Below are 18682 nucleotides of genomic sequence, written 5' to 3'. Positions count from 1 at the left end.
GCCGTCATTGAAAATAAGAATTTGTTCTTAACTTCTTGCCACTATAGGGGGTGCTGTTTTGCATTAGCATAATTTGCTCTACAGATTAAACGGCCTAGTACTCAATTCTTGCTCGTACAATATGCATATTATTATTATTATTGGATAGAAAACACTCTCTAGTTTCTATAGCCGTTGGAATTTTGTCTCTGAGTGAAACAGAACTCCTTCTACAGCACTTTTCATGATAGGGAGTCAGATTTCAGACATCGTGGCCCCTGATCTGGAGTCAGTTTAAAGGTCCCTGTAAATGCTATGGAGAAACAGACACTTCTTACGTCTTCCCCTGGATGTCAGTACGTGATGACGCTTTGAATGGAGTCGATTGCGCAATCAGTGCCTCTATAAATCACCAAATACCGGAAGTAACTTCCTTTGGCTGCCTGCGCCTGACGCACGAAGGACGTCGGACTCGCCTCCTTCCAAGCTGTTGTTTAGCCAGTAATATTTCTCCGGTCATGTTTTTACTCGTTATAGGTGTTAACAACATCATAAGGTAGTTAATTTGAACCGTTTTATAGCAATTTATATCCGTTTAGTGCGATTTTGAGGCATTTCTTTCTGAGACACTTTGAACCGCTGGGCACGTTTCCAGTTCATGCCCGACGTTAGTGGGCATTTCCACATGGCAAGAGGACAGCTTTCGACCAAAAGACGATTAGACCCAAGAAAGGATTCATTGCCCAAGATTCTGATGGAAGAACAGCTCAAAGTAAGAACAATTTATTATGATAAATCGTGTTTCTGTCGAAAAATGTGAAACGCTTATGCCGCCATTTTGTTAGGTGTAGCTTCGCTTGGCGCAACCTGTATTGAAAAGTAAGGATAATTAAAAAAATGTAATTCAGCGATTGTATTAAGAATTCAATTGTCTATCAATCGCTGTCCACCCTGTATTTTTTAGTCAAGTTTATGAGTATTTATGTATAAGACTAGATCACTGTCTAATATGGCGCACGACATTTTCTGACCAGCTGGGCTACTTTTATCATTGTCTAACCATGATTTTGGTGGCTAAATATGCACATTTTCGAACAAACTCTATATGTATGTTGTAATATGATGTTACAAGAGTGTCATCTGAAGAATTCTGAGAAGGTTAGTGAAAAAATTAATACATTTTGGCGATGATTACGTTATCGCTCTCTTTGGCTAGAATCAATGCTCTGGTAACGTTTGCACATGTGGTATGCTAATATAATGATTTATTGTGTTTTCCCTGTAAGACACTTAGAAAATCTGAAATGTTGTCTGAATTCACAAGATCTGTGTCTTTCCATTGCTGTGAGCTGTGTATTTTTAAGAAATGTTTTATGATTAGTAATTAGGTAATACACGTTGCTCTGTATTTTTTCTAGTCGAGTTGTGATGGTGGGTGCAATTGTAAACTATGATTTATACCTGAAATATGCACATTTTTCTAACAAAACCTATCCTATACCATAAATATGTTATCAGACTGTCATCTGATGAGGTTGTTTCTTGGTTAGTGGCTATCAATATCTTTATTTGACCGAATTGGTGATAGCTACTGGTGTTGAGAAAAAATGGTGGACAAAGAAAAATGGTGTCTTTTGCTAACGTGGTTAGCTAATAGATTTACATATTTTGTCTTCCCTGTAAAACATTTTAAAAATCTGAAATGGTGGCTTTATTCACAAGATCTGTATCTTTCATTAGGTGTCTTGGACTTGTGATTTAATGATATTTAGATGCTACTATTTAATTGTGACGCTATGCTAGCGATGCTACTCAGTGTGGGGGGGGTGGGGGGTGCTCCCGGACCCGGGGTAGAGACCCGTGAATTAACTGACTTGCCTAGTTAAATAAAGGTAAAATAGAAAAATCTTGAACTGCTGTTACACATGTCTGTAATGAACAGGTGCACCGTGACTTTTTGAGGTTGACTGCTGAGTCACACTGAGGTTAGGCTGACTCTCAAGGGCATCGTTGCTGTGGTGAAGAGGAGCCTTTGTTTACTTTTGCCTCTTTTAGCTTATGTCTGTCTTGGACACACACATCAGTGGAGGATGCGGAGGGGAGGACAGCTCATAATAATGGCTGGAACGAAGCGAATGGAATGGCATGATGTATTTGATACCATTCCACTCATAGCGCTCCAGCCATTACCACAAGCCCGTCCTCCCCAATTGGCCCTCAAACCATCATGGTCACCTAATAATCCCCAGTTTACAATTGGCTCATTCATCCCCCTCCTCTCCCTGTAACTATTCCCCAGGTCGTTGCTGCAAATGAGAACGTGTTCTCAGTCAACTTACCTGGTAAAATAACGGTAAAATAAAAAATAAAAAATAAAAAAATAAAATTAAGGTGCCACCAACCTCCTGTGACACACACACAAACAAAGGATCAAAGAGCACACAAAATCAGGAGGCAAATAGCGAAAGCACACACACACACAATGTACACACAGCAAAATTACAGAGGTGGGATGTGTCTGTTGGTAGGCAAAATTATTTACCAGGGACACCTGGGCACAGCAGGGAGAGTACAGTACAATGGGTCACGACAGCTTCCATAATACACCAAAAATATGTACCAGGAAGTTATAATTAGTCTTCTACTAAAAATAATATCTGAAAATTAATGTTAGCCATTAGTGTCATTAGTGCCCACTCAAAATGCTTAGAGTAATCATGGGAGAAAGATTTGGGTCTGAGATGAATGTCTGAGATGACGGTCTGAGATTTGGGTCTGAGAAGAGCCATGTATGTGGGTGGGCTGTGGTTCTTTCTAAGAAAAAGGGAATAAGAATGGAGGTAGGTGGTTGAGTTCATCAACCTAATTTCACATCTGAGCCAACTGTAAGCCTTAGAGTGAGTTGGCTGTGTTCAATACTGTCCAATATCATAGATCTGTAATTAACTAAGGCAATTCTGACTCATAGACGTAGAGTATAATCACAAAGCAGAGCCACTCTAGCCTGGGTCTTTCCGATCTCTTGCCAATTCTTTGTCTGGCATGACATTTCCATAAGGAGTTGGCAAAAGCACAGAAACAGACTAGCTTCCAGGCTAGGGGCAGTCCTGATCGCTCATTCCATCCATTATAAACCTCTGTAGCTCAGCTGCTGAAGTGTCACAAAGTGAACCTGATGTCACTCGCTCCCCATACAGACAGGTAATGGACAGACTACAAAAACATCCATGCTTCCTGTTTTGGTTGGCTGCCACAGTTACGTTGATAGATTATCCTAAGACCAATATGATAACAATAAGTGATGCAACACTGATGGATGGAGTATACCACTAATGTCTGAATTTGCTCTCCAATAGCAATTACAGATTATCATCAGCTACAGCGTTAATCCGTTTAAACACCATTTCAGACTACTGGAAGCCTATTGACTTAACTAGAGTGGAAGAATGGCGGTCTGAACATTAACATTTTAGAACTACTGATTTCATGAGTAGACTTTGCAGAAGCTGCTGAAGAGTTCACTTAGTACTCTGCCTGGAGTGTGCATCTGTGAGCTAACATCCCATTCACACATTTGGGATTTGGGAATGTCCCTATTTGGGCTTAGCTCTGAAGTGTCTCCCGTCCCACTCTCTTAATTTAAGGAGTTTTAATAATACAGCGGGATGGATTCAGATCAGGCAGCGGCCTTAGGGACAGGGTGAACAAGGACCTCACTGGGATTATATACTCAGCTATGTTTATGGATGGATAATTGTGTGTGTGTGTGTACATCTCTGTCTCTGCCTGTGTCTGTATGTGGACCTGCCTGCGCATCATAATGTCTCTGTTTATTAATTATCTCTAGGATCCCCAGGGAAAAGGCCTCCAGCACAGTTCTCATTGAGAAACATGTAATCATGGCCAAACCTCTTTCACCGTCCCCAATCGCCAGCCGAAAATCTATTTAACAGTTCTTTATGGGATTATTCTATCTCAGTTTTCCCCGGCAACAGTCAAAACAGCCCCACACAGCTTCTTTCACACAGAAACCCTCAAACAAGAAGAAGAAGAAATCCCTTTGAACGTCCCTTTTGGTGGAGGGGGGGGGAGTGCATTTTGATGTGTTTTTCTACCCAGGGTGCTGCTGTGTTCTGAAATGTCTTTGCTTAATTCCATATCACCTCCCACCACCACCCCATCCTCCCCTCCTCCCAGTCGGTTAATTTCCATTTTTTAAACAACTAATTGACAGTTGTCGGTTCAATTATTTGAATTGCATTTTCTGAGCTCAATGCAATGTGTGATGTGTGATGTAGTAGGGAGTTGTAATTTACAACAGTTTCCAAAATTCTACATAGTTTAGCACAGAAAACGTATGAATTAACTACAATGACCATAATCCATTGCGCGTCTACTTGTCCATCTGAAAGGGAGAAAAGAGCCAGAATAATGTGGGATTGAGAGGCCTAGAGAGCAGTTGCTTCGCGAGGTATCTTTAACTGAAAATTCATGATAGTTGGTATTCAGCAGTTATAAAAGTATACCTTATTTACTTTGAAGAACTACTAAAATAGTGATTTTGTCAGACAGCATAGGCAGCAGCTCTCTAGACGGGACTTGTAATGAAATAATAAAGTGATCAAATAAAACAAATATAATATACACAACAACTGAAATATTTTATTAAAGTAATGTGAATAAATTATGGTTAATAAGTGATAAGCAGGGACTTTGTCACGCCCTGGCCTTAGTATTCTTTGTTTTCTTTATTATTTTAGTTAGGTCAGGGTGTGACATGGGGAATGTATGTGTTTTTGGATTGTCTAGGGGTTTGTAGGTTAAATGGGTCAGTGACTTGTCTAGGGGTTTTGTATGTCTATGGCTGCCTAGATTGTTCTCAATTAGAGGCAGCTGTGGTTCATTGTCACTGATTGAGAGCCATATTTAAGGCAGCCATAGGCATTGGGTTTTGTGGGTAATTGTCTATGTAGAACGTTTGTAGCTTTTGTATTGCACTTACGTTTGTAGCTTCACGGTCGTTTGTTGTTTTATTTCGTTTTGTTATAAGTGTTTGTTTCGTGTTTCACTCGTCTCAAATAAAAGAGATGTATTATTTCACACGCTGCGCCTTGGTCCACTCATTATCCTCAAGACGATCGTGACACTTTCATCATGGGACTTTTATTCATTGTTTTGTGACAGCATTCAACCCACATAATGCATAGTGCATTTAATAAAATAAGTACAAATAATAAAAAACAGTGAATCTTTTTTATAATCGAACCGAAACCAAACCGGCCTCAAAAAGCCCTAATCACTCAGCACAACCTCCTTCCCTCCTCCCCTGACCCATCCTCTCTCCCCTCCTCCTTTCCCATACCGTCCCGTGTTCCACTGATCCTGAATCATTCAGAATGTTTTTTTTACCCTTTCATTTTACTCTCCCCTCTGGCTGGATCACACAGTGCTCCCACATCCGGCAGGTGCAACCAGATTGCTGTGTGCATGTGTGCATGAGTGGATGTCTGTTTCTGCATACGCATGTTTAATGCCCAAAGGCTAATCATGTTACCCATTCATGAATGTTCAATGTCTGTGTTGTGTTGAACAGCACAGGGCTTTCCTATGCCTTTTACTGTCCTACTCTTACTCCTACTTTTACACGTACCTCTACTACTGCTACTACCTCTGTTGCTGCTACTACTGCTAATGCTACTGCTAATGCTACTACTACTGGTACTGCTGTTACTACTACTACTACTATTACTACTGCTGGTATTAATACTGCTACTACTACCACTAATATTATTGCTACTGCTACTACTAATACTACTACTGCTGTTACTGTTGTTTCTACTACTACTACTACTACTGCTGTTACTACTACTGCTGTTACTACTACTACTATTACTACTGCTGGTACTAATACTGCTACTACTACTATTATTGCTACTACTACTACTACCGTTACTGCTACTACTGTTACTGATGTTACTACTACTAATACTACCACTGCTGTTACTGCTGTGACTACTACTACTGTTACTGCTGTGACTACTACTACTGTTACTGCTGTTACTACTACTACTACTGCTGTTACTACTACTACTACTGTTACTACTACTACTACTACCGCTACTATTTGTGATACTGCTACTACTACTTAGCAGCTGCTGCTGCTACTACTGCTATTACTACTGCTGCTACTGCTGCTGTAACCAGTTCTGTACCGGTACCTTTCTGCGTTGTGTTCTGGTAAGGTGTAGGTGGAAGATAAGGCTCTGGACACAATTCTGCCAGATGTCTCTCTTTTAATGACTGCATGGAATGGATACAAATACAAGGCAAAAGTTAATGCTGCCGTCTGTACTCCATACAAGTATATTTGCCTCTCCTCATCACGCTCTGAGCAAACTGAGGAGTAAAAGCATGGCTCCCGTTGATGACATCACAGCATTAACACAATTTTGAAAATAAATACAATTAAATAATTAACTCTTGAAAGTAATGTAATACATATTTAAATAACCTGAAAAAACTTACATTTAAATACATTTGAGGGATTTTCGGTGAAATACATAAAGTATTTTTACACCTGTTACACTGCTGCTGCTACTACTTACTACTACTGCTGCTACTACTACTACTGCTACTGCTTCTATTATTACTACTACTACTGCTGCTATTGCTGCTCCTAGTTTCTACTACTACTGCTGCTGCTGCTACTACTACTACTACTGCTAATTCTACTACTACTGCTAATGCTACTACTACTGCTAATGCTGCTACTACTGCTGCTTACAACTACTACTTACTACTACTACTGCTACTACTACTACTACTACTGCTGTTACTACTACTACTACTGCTGCTACTACTGTTGCTGCTACTGCTGCTGCTACTACTACTACTGCTAATGCTACTACTGCTTCTACTGCTGCTGATACTACTACTACTGCTGCTGATACTACTACTATTGCTTCTGCTACTACTGGTACTGCTGCTACTACTACTACTGATAGTACTGCTACTACTGGTACTGCTACTACTGCTACTACTACTACGGATAGTGCTGCTACTACAGCTGTTGCTACTACTGATTCTACAGCTGTTGCTACTACTCCTATTGTTGCTAATACTGCTACTACTACTACCTACTACTACTGCTTCTACCTCTACTGCTACTACTACTACTGCTGCTGCTACTATTAATTATTTTGCTGCTACTAGTTAGTACTACTACTGCTAATACTACTAATGCTGCAACCACAGCTACTGGTACTGCTGCTGCTACTATTACTGCTATTGCTGCTACTAGTTACTACTACTGCAACTACTACAACTACTAATGCTGCTACTACTACTGCTAGTACTGCTACTGCTGCTACTACTGCTAATGCTACTACTACTACTACAGCTGCTGCTACTACTGCTGCTCCTATTGTTGCTACTACTACTGGTGCAACTACTTACTACTACTGATGCTACTAGTTTCTACTACTACTGCTACTAGTTTCTACTACTACTACTGCTAGTACTACTGTTGCTACTACTACAGCTGCTGCTACTACTGGTGATATTACTTACTACTACTGCTTCTACCACTATTACAAGTTTCTACTACTACTCCTGCTACTAGTTTCTACTACTACTGCTGCTAGTTTCTACTACTACTGCTGCTACCCGTTTCTACTACTAATGTTGCTACTAGTTTCTACTACTACTGGTACTATTATTGCTACTGCTGCTACTACAACTACTGGTACTGCTGCTACTACTAGTTGCTACTAATGCAACTACCGCTACTACTACTGCTGCTATTACTGCTACATCTACAACTGCTGCTGCTACTACTACTGCTTCTGCTACTACTACTGCTACAGGTGCTGCTACTACTGCTGCTGCTAATACTGCTGCTGCTAATACTACTGCTACTAGTAACTACTACTACTACAACTACTATTACTGCTGCTGCTACTAATCCGTCTACTGCTGCTACTAGTTATTACTACTGTAATTACTGCTACTACTACTACTACTACTGTAACTACTGCTACTACTATCGTTGCTAATACAGCTACTACTGCTGCTACTCCTATTGTTATTAATACTGCTACTATTTACTGGTACTACTGCTGCTGCTATTATTGCTACTGCTGCTACTGCCACTGCTACTACTAGTACTGCTGCTGCTGCTACTAGTCACTGCTGCTAGTAGTAGAAGTAGTAGTAGGTACTACTACTGCTACTAGTTACTATTACTGCTACTAGTTACTACTGCTACTGCTACTTTCACTACTGCTACTACCATTGATGCTAATACAGCTACTACTGCTACTACTACTGCTACTCCGATTGTTGCTAATACTGCTACTACTTACCGGTGCTACTGCTGCTACTATTATTGCTACTGCTGCTACTGCCACTGCTACTGCTACTACCTCTACTGCTGCCAATACTACTACTATTGCTGCTACTAGTTACTATTACTGCTTTTACTGTTACTAGTTACTACTAGTGCTACTACTACTGCTACTACTAATGGTGCTACTAATCCTGCTATTGCTACTAATAGTTACTATTACTGCTGCAACTACTACTGCTACTATTACTGATACTGCTCCTACTACTTACTACTACAGCTGCTGCTACTACTACTACTGCTACTCCTATTGTTGCTAATACTGCTACTACTTACTACTACTACTGCTGCTATTTGTACTGCTGCTACTATTATTGCTGCTGCTACTGCTGCTACTACTGCTATTGTAACTACTACTAATGCTGCTGCTACGACTACTACTACTACTACTGCTGCAACTACTGCTTCTACTACTACTGGTACTGCTGCTGCTACTAGTTACTACTATTGTTGCTACTACTACTACTATTGCTGCTACTACTACTACTATTGCTGCTACTAGTTACTACTACCATTGCTGCTACTAGTTACTACTGCTACGTCTACTACTGCTACTGCTAATGCTGCTACTACTACTACTGCTACTGATGGTACTAATACTGCAACTGCTGCTACTAATACTGGTGCTACTTATTCTGCTATTGCTACTAATAGTTACTACTACTACTACTACAACAACTACTACTGCAACTATTACTGATTCTGCTGCTACTAATTTCTACCACAGCTGTTGTCACTGCTGCTACTGCTGCTGCTATTGTTGCAACTGCTACTACTGCTGCTATTGTTGCTACTGCTGTTGCTACTACTCCTGCTGCTGCTACTACTACTGCTGCTGCTACTGCTCCTATTGTTCCTACTGCTGCTACTGTTACTACTATTGATGCTACTTCTGCTACTGCTATCAGTAGCAGAATGAGCGATGAGACAAGACAGTAACTACTAACAATTGGATACCACAAATTGGGGAGAAAAAGGGGGTTAAAAAAAAGAAAGAAAAAGAGTAGTAACAGTATCAGCAGTAGGAACAATAGGAGTAGTAGTAGTAATAGTAGTAGTTGCAACAATAGCAGCAGCAGTAGCAGTAGCAACAATAGGAGTAGTAGTAGCAGCAGTGGCAATGATAGCAGTAGCAGAAGTGGCATCAATAGTTTACTATAGTTCAATAGTTTACTACTATCCAATTGTGAGTAGTTACTGTCTTGTCTCATCGCTCATTCTCATTCTGCATTCTGCCATGAAATTGGGTTGAAAAAGGGGGTAAAAAAAAAGAAAAGGTCGAGAGCCATGCCACCTCCGAAACACAACCCAACCAAGCCGCACTGCTTCTTAACACAGCGCGCATCCAACCTGGAAGCCAGCCGCACCAATGTGTCAGAGGAGACACTGTACACCTAGCGGCATGGTCAGCGTGCACTGCGCCCGGCCCGCCACAGGAGTCGCTAGTGCGCGGCTGCGCCTGGGCTCGAACCCAGAGTCTCTGGTGGCACGGCTACTGTTACTACTCTTGATGCTACTTCTGCTACTGCTACTATTGCCACTGCTGCTACTGCTATTGTTGCTACTGCTGCTACTACTACTGCTATTGTTGTTACTGCTGCTACTACCACTGCTATTGTTGCTACTACCGCTACTACTGCTAATATTGCTGATACTGCTGCTGCTATTACTGCTGCTACTTCTGCTCTCCTACTGCTATTGTTGCTGCTCCTGCTACTACTACTGCTGCTGCTACTTCTACTACTACTGCTATTGTTGCTACTACTGTTTATACTACTGCTGCTGCTTCTGCTACTGCTATTACTACTGCTGCTGCCTCTGCTACTGCTACTTCTCCTACTACTGCTATTGTTGCTACTGCTGTTGCTACTTCTACTACTACTGCTGCTGCTACTACTGCTACTGCTGCTACTCCTATTGTTCCTACTGCTGCAGCTGTTACTACTATTGATGCTACTTCTGCTATTGCTATTATTGTTACTGCTGCTACTACCACTGCTATTGTTGCTACTGCCGCTACTGCTATTGTTGCTATTGCTATTGTTGCTACTGCTATTACTACTACTACTAATCCTATTGTTGCTACTGCTGCTACTATTGATGCTACTGCTACTGCTGCTCCTCGTACTTCTATTGGTGCTACTACTACTATTGTGACTATTACTTCTACTACTATTTTTGCTACTGCTGTTTCGGATATTGGTGCTACTGCTACTACTGCTACGACTACTCCTGCTGATATTGCTGATACTGCTGCTGCTATTACTGCTGCTACTTCTGCTCTCCTACTGCTATTGTTGCTGCTCCTGCTACTGCTACTACTACTGCTGCTACTCTTATTGTTCCTACTGCTGCAGCTGCTACTGTTACTACTATTGATGCTACTTCTGCTACTGCTACTGCTATTATTGCCACTGCTGCTACTATTGTTGCTACTGCTACTACTGCTGCTACTACTACTTCTATCGTTGCTACTGCTGCTACTACTGCTATTGTTGCTACTGCCGCTATTGCCACTGCTGCTACTGCTGCTGCTATTGTTGCAACTGCTACTACTACTGCTATGGTTGCTACAGCTCTTGCTACTACTACTGCTGCTGCTACTATTTTCCTACTGCTGCTACTGTTACTACTATTGATGCTACTGCTACTATTGCCACTGCCGCTACTACTACTACTCCTATTGTTGCTACTGCCTCTACTACTGCTATTGTTGCTACTGCCGCTATTACCACTGCTGCTACTGCTGCTGCTATTGTTGAAACTGCTACTACTGCTGCTACTACTACTCCTATTGTTGCTACTGCTGCTACTACTGCTATTGTTGCTACTGCCGCTATTGCCACTGCTGCAACTGCTGCTATTGTTGCTACTGTTACTACTATTGATGCTACTTCTGCTACTGCTACTATTGCCACTGCTGCTATTGTTGCTACTACTGCTGCTACTACTACTCCTATTGCTGCTACTGCTGCTACTACTACTGCTATTGTTGTTACTGCTGCTACTACTACTGCTATTGTTACTACTGCCGCTACTGCTATTGTTGCTACTGCTACTACTACTGTTGCTACTACTAATCCTATTGTTGCTACGGCTGCTACTACTACTGCTATTGTTGCTACTTCTGCTATTGCTATTGTTGCTACTGCTTTTTCTGCTACTTCTGCTACTAATATTGTTGCTACTACTGCTACTGCCATTCCTATTGATATTGTTGTTACTTCTGCTGCTACTTCTACTGATAGTTGCTACTGCCAATATTGCTACTGCTGCTACTGCTTCTGTTGCTACTGCTATCATACTGCTATTGTTGCTATGACTGCTACTGCTATTTTTGATACTGCTGCTTCTCCTACTGCTATTGTTGCTACTACTGCTATTGTTGCTACCTCTGCTACTGCTGCTGCTACTCTTATTGCTATTAATGCTACTGCTGCTACTGCTATTGCTACTACTGCTGCTGTTGTTGCTAATTCTGCTAGTGCTACTCCTAGTGCTATTGTTTCTACCTCTGCTACTGCTACTTCTGCTGCTACTACTGCCGGTGCTGCTTCTACTGCTGCTACTGCTGCTGCTGCTGCTACTACCGCTACTGTTACTGCTACTGCTACCCTTACTACTCCTGCTACTGAATATAATGATCTGTTATAGCTGCAGTCCACTCAGACCCCACTATCTGCTCTCAGGCTTCAGTTAGTAGAAAAACACCACAACTACAGGCCATGCTGCAGCCACAGATGTGTCCACAGTTTCAATATGGTCGACTTAATGAAGGAGCTTGTGTTTGTACACCTTGAGCTGTGAATGAGTTGGGCTGGCAATGGGTTCTTGTTGTGGCGGGATGTTATGTTTTTTGTTGTTATAAAGTACCAGTTTAAAGTTTGGACACACCTACACATACACATTTATATACACATACACCTGATCTGAAAGGCCCCAGAGTCTGCAACACCACTAAGCAGGGGGCACCACCAAGCAAGAGGCACCATGAAGACCAAGGAGCTCTCCAAACAGGTCAGGGACAAAATTGTGGAGAAGTACAGATCAGGGTTGGGTTATAGAAGTATATATGAAACTTTGAACATCCCACAGAGCACCATTAAGTCAATTATTAAAAAATGGAAAGAATATGGCACCACAACAAACCTGCCAAGAGAGGGACGCCCAACAAAACTCACGAACCAGGCAAGGAGGGCATTAATCAGAGAGGCAAGAAAGAGACCAAAGATAACCCTGAAGGAGCTGCAAAGCTCCACAGCGGAGATTGGAGGATCTGTCCATAGGACCCCTTTAAGCCGTACACTCCACAGAGCTGGGCATTACCGAAGAGTGGACAGAAAATTGCCATTGCTTCAAGAAAAAAATTAGCAAACACGTTTGGTGTTCGCCATAGGGCATGTGGGAGACTCCCCAAATATATGGAAGAAGGTATTCTGGTCAGATGAGAGTAAAATGTAGCTTTTTGGCCATCAAGGAAAACGCTATGTCTAGCGCAAATCCAACAACTCTCATCACCCCAAGAAAATCATCCCCACAGTGAAGCATGGTGGTGGCAGTATCATGCTGTGGGGATGTTTTACATCGGCAGGGACTGGGAAACTGGTCAGAACGGAAGGAATGATGGATGGAGCTAAATACAGGGAAATTCTTGAGGGATACCTGTTTCAGTCTTCCAGAGATTTGAGACTGGGACGGAGGTTCACCTTCCAGCAGGACAATGACCCTAATTATACTGCTAAAGCAACACTTGAGTTATTTAAGGGGAAACATTTAAATGTCTTGGAATGGCCTAGTCAAAGCCCAGATCTCAATCTGTGGTATGACTTAAAGATTGCTGTACACCAGCAGAACGCATCCAACTTGAAGGAGCTGGAGCAGTTTTGCCTTGAAGAATGGGCAAACATCCCAGTGGCTAGATGTGCCAAGCTTATAGAGACATGCCCCAAGAGACTTGCAGCTGTAATTGCTGCAAAAGGTGACACTACAAAGTATTGCATTTGGGGGGGGGGGGGGGATGAATAGTATGAATGTTCAACTTTTCAGTTTTTTTGTCTTATTACTTGTTTGTTTCACAATTTAAAAAAATGGTAGGCATGTTGTGTAAATCAAATGATACAAACCCCCCCAAAAATCTATTTTAATTCCAGGTTGTAAGGCAACAAAATAGGAAAAATGCCAAGTGGGTGAATACTTTCGCAAGCCACTCTATGCTGAGCACTTGTTGGCAGTTTTTCCTTCACTCAGTGGTCCAACTCATCCCAAACCATCTCAATTGGGTTGAGGTCAGAGGATTGTGGAGGCCAGGTCATCTGATGTAGCACTGCATAACTCAAATAGCTCTTACAAAGCCTGGAGGTGTGTTTTGGGTAATTGTCCTGTTGAAAAACAAATGATTTTGGCGTATCGCTGCAGAATGCTGTGGTAACCATGCTGGTTAAGTGTGCCTTGAATTCTAAATAAATCACAGACAGTGTCACCAGCAAAGCACCCCTACACCAGCACACCCCCTCCTCCATGCTTCATGGTGGGAACCACACATGCAGAGATCATCCGTTTTCCTACTCTGGGTCTCACAAAGACACAGCAGTTGGAACCAAAAATCTCAAATTTGGATTCATCAGACCAAAGGACAGATTTCCACCGGTCTAATGTCCACTGCTCGTGTTTTTTGGCCCAAGCAAGTCTCTTCTTCTTATTGGTGTCCTTCAGTAGTGGTTTCTTTGCAGCAATTCAACCATGAAGGTCTCATTCATTTAGTCTCCTCTGAACAGTTGATGTTGAGATGTGTCTGTTACTTGAACTCTGTGAAGCATTTATTTGGTCTGCAATCTGAGGTGCAGTTAAATGATAAATGAACTTATTCTCTGCAGCAGAGGTAACTCTGGGCATTACTTTCCTGTGGCAGTTCTTATGAGAGCCAGTTTCATCATAGCGCTTGATGGCTTTTGCGACTGCACTTGAAGAAACTTTCAAAGTTCTTGAAATGTTCAGGATTGACTGACCTTTTATTCTTAAAGTAATAATGGATTGTCGTTTCTCTTTGCTTATTTGAGCTGTTCTTGCCATAATATGGACTTGTTCTTTTACCAAATAGGGCTATCTTCTGTATACCCATCCTACCTTGCCACGACACAACTGATTGGCTCAAACGCATTAAGAAGGAAAGAAATTCCACAAATGAACTTTTAACAAGGCACACCTGTTAATTGAAATGCATTCCAGGTGACTACCTCATGAAGCTGGTTGAGAGAATAACAAGAGTGTGCAAAGCTGTCATCAAGGCAAAGGGTGGCTATGTGAAGAATCTCAAATATAAAATATATTTTGATTTGTTTAACACTTTTTTCCTTTCTACATGATTTCGTAAGTTATATTTCGTAGTTTTGATGTCTTCACTATTATTCTACAATGTAGAAAATAGTAAAAATAAAGAAAAACCCTTGAATGAGTAGGTGTTCTAAAACTTTTGACCGGTAGTGTATTATGATTTGTTTATTACTTTTTTGGTTACTACATGATTCCATGTGTTTTATTTCATGTTACTTCACTATTAGTCTACAATGTTGAACATTTTTTAAATAAAGAAAAACCCTGCAATGAGGAGGTGTGTCCAAACTTTTGACTGGTGCTGTATGTTAAACAGTGATATGTTATATAGAATATGAGAATATGACGAGTAGCGGTAGGTGGGGGAAAAATCCCTGGGGAAGCCAAGGCCCCCCCACCCCCGAAAAAAGCCATATTACCATCTATGAACCTGTTAGTTCATATGCCTTGCAACCGTGATATATGGGCCAAAGTCTGAGACAATAAGAAGACACAGTAGCAGAATAACTTTAACCACACCTTTTGTTTTATGACAAAACCGGAGAGCAACCTATGTCCAGTCCACAAGTCCACAAGTTAAGCAAGTAAATGTTTCCGACATTTTCGGACCACTAAACAACTATTGATTTAGAACCACAGAGAGTTACAACAAGTCACAAAGAAAACAATAGCTGCCTCCACTATCCAGCATCATTTGAACTTCAACATTTCAACATCATCAAATCACCTCTCCTTAGTCTACAACAGTGACAACTAAAAGATGCCAAAAACAATATAGGCCAATCAACGTAAGCTAAATATGATGTGGCTGTCCATGGCTCTGATTTCTGTGTGTGTGTTTGTGCGTGCGTGAGTGTCCATGCAAGTAGAAAAACATGTTGACCCACCCTACTTTTAGAGAAACACCAATGCCATCCTCCTCTCTTTCATGTTTACAAAACGGTCTGTTAGCTAGTAAACATTAGCATTCTACATCTAGCTACATATTGAACTTCCATCCTCACAGGCCAGGGGCACAAGAATGTATGAATTAATGTTTGGATCAGAATCGCCGTTATAATCATTGGCCAGTACGGAGAATTAAGTGAAACCACAAGACCAAATCTCCATCTATGGCTAATTTAGGAATTGGCCAATTTTAGCTAGCTAGCTAGCTAGCTAGTTAGACACCGGAAGAAAACAACACAACGAGATGCAACAATTCTAGTTTTTCTGTCAATGACGTTTGATAGGAGTGACTCCAAAATCCAAGCTGGCTTCCCTTGACACTTTTTTTTGGTGGGTGCGCCAAGACCAATCACAGTTGAGCTCACTCAGTTTAGCTCAATGCTGATTGGGAAATGTTGTATAATTCTTTTTAGCAAGGGATGCCAAATGCTCGCTGGCTTCCCTTGCTACAGGCGGCAATAATGCCATACTCATTTGGAATAGACAACATCAGATAGATGGCCTACACGTAGAGTGACAGAGGGCGCTGTTTCGCTCGTTCAGATGCATTTTCCTGTGAAATACATTCAGCCTCTTGCAAATTGAAGGAAAATTATGAACACAGAGAGACTAAAGATACATTATTTAATGTTTTTTATTGGTAAATTTTGGGGGGAAGCCTGGCTTCCCTTCGCATCCATGAATACACGTCACTGGCTGTGAGCAGAGGTAGAGGTAGAGGTAGAGAGACAGAGACACAGAGGCAGAGAGACAAAGAGACAGAAAGACAGAGAGACAGAGAGACTAAGAGACAGAGACAGAAAGACAGAGACACAGAGACAGAAAGACGTGGTGAGGGACACACACACACACACACACACACACACACACACACACACACACACACACACACACACACACACACACACACACACACACACACACACACACACATTAGAGAGAGAGAGTGAGTCATCATAGCCAGCATGATAATAATTTTACGCTACTGCTACTCTCTGTTATTATCTATGCATAGTCACTTTAATATACCTACATGTACATATTACCTACATGTACATATTACCTCAATTACCTCGACTAACCGGTGCCCCCGCACATTTGACTCTGTACCAGTACCCCCTGTATATAGCCTCACTATTGTTCATTTACCGCTGCTCTTTAATTATTTGTGACATTTATTTCTTATTTTTTTGTGGTATTTTCTTTAAACTGCATTGTTGTTTAAGTGCTTGTAAGTAAGCATTTCACCCTCTCCTTGTTCAGGCGACGTTCGGCGGTCGACGTCGCCGGTCTTCTAGCCATCGCCGATCCGCCTTTCATTTTCCATTTGTTTTGTCTTGTCTTCCTTCACACCTGGTTCCAATTCCATAACTACATGTTGTGTATTTAACCCTCTGTTTCCCCGATGTCCTTGTCTGGAATTTGTTATTGTAATGCTTGTGCACGTTATGCTGGTGTGAGACGGGTTTTACCCATTGATTATTGTACTGTTAACGGTGGTTTTATTTTTGCTCTCCTGCGCCTGAATTCTCTGCCGCCAGTACGCACCCCTTACAGAATTCCGGCTCCAAACGTATGGAGACAGCAGGAGCAGGTACCCCGGGTATAGGGGTGGAGGAGCGTGTCCGGGAGCATGCAGCAATGCTCCACCATCTCGGCACCGCCATGGACCGCGTTGTCCAGACAATGGACCGCTGAGAGAGACAGGGAGTTCTCCCAGCGCCTCCACCAGCACAACCGGGGTCTCCACCACGCACCCCTCCTTCTCTTCTTCTCCTGCCCTCGTCTCGTGCCTCACCGGGAAAGCCCTGGAGTGGGCCAACGCCATGTGGAGAGAGGGAGATGCGGCGTTGGACCAGTTTGAGGAGTTCACCCGCCGTTTCCGGGCAGTCTTCGGCCACCCGCCCGAGGGTAGAGCGCCTCTTCCATCTGAGGCAGGGGACGAGGAGCGCCCAGGAGTTCGCCCTGGAGTTTCGGACCCTGGCTGCCGGCGCGGGATGGAACGACAGGGCCCTGATCGACCATTATCGCTGCAGTCTGCTCGAGGTCGTCTGTCGGGAGTTGGCCTGCAGAGACACCACCCTCACGTTCAATCAGCTGGTGGACCTGTCCATCCGGCTGGATAACCTGCTGTCTACCCGCGGACGTTCAGATCAGGGTTTGTTGGTTCCATCCCCCCGCACCCCTTCTCCGATACCCATGGAGCTGGGAGGGGTGGTGCGCAGGGAGACCGGAGGGGGTTCCAGCTCGTGCACCATCTGTGGCCACAGAGGGCACACTGCCGGTCGGTGCCGGGTTGGTTCTCTGGGTATCGAGGCAGGGCGCTCTGGCGCCACCCCAGGTGAGCCGGTACCATTCTCACCCGGAGCCCTCTGTTGCACATATGTTTGTGTATGTCACTTTCCCTGAGTTTTCCCCACATTCCCAGCAGAAGGCACTCGTCGATTCAGGCTCGGCTGGGAATTTTATAGATAAATCGTTCGCCCATAGTTTAGGGATCCCTATTGTTCCCGTGGCTGTGCCCTTCCCCATTCAGGCCTTAGATAGTTTCGTTTCTTTTTTGTGAAGAAGGAGGAGGGAGGTCTGCGCCTGTGTATTGACTATCGGGGTCTGAATCAGATCACTGTGAGGTATAGTTACCCGCTACCGCTCATAGCCACAGGGATTGAGTCAATGCACGGGGCGCGCTTCTTCACCAAACTAGATCTCAGGAGCGCTTGCAACCTGGTGCGTATCCGGGAGGGAGACGAGTGGAAAGTCAGGGCGTGGAGTCATAACATTAGGATGCAGCAGACAGCATAACATTAGGATGCAGCAGACAGCATAACATTAGGTTGCAGCAGACAGCATAACATTAGGATGCAGCAGACAGCATAACATTAGGATGCAGCAGACAGCATAACATTAGGTTGCAGCAGACAGCATAACATTAGGATGCAGCAGACAGCATAACATTAGGATGCAGCAGACAGCATAACATTAGGATGCAGCAGACAGCATAACATTAGGTTGCAGCAGACA

Source organism: Salvelinus fontinalis, chromosome 21 (genome assembly GCF_029448725.1).
Source record: "Salvelinus fontinalis isolate EN_2023a chromosome 21, ASM2944872v1, whole genome shotgun sequence".
Classification (NCBI taxonomy): Eukaryota; Metazoa; Chordata; class Actinopteri; order Salmoniformes; family Salmonidae; genus Salvelinus; species Salvelinus fontinalis.
Note: the sequence above shows the minus strand (reverse complement) of the source record.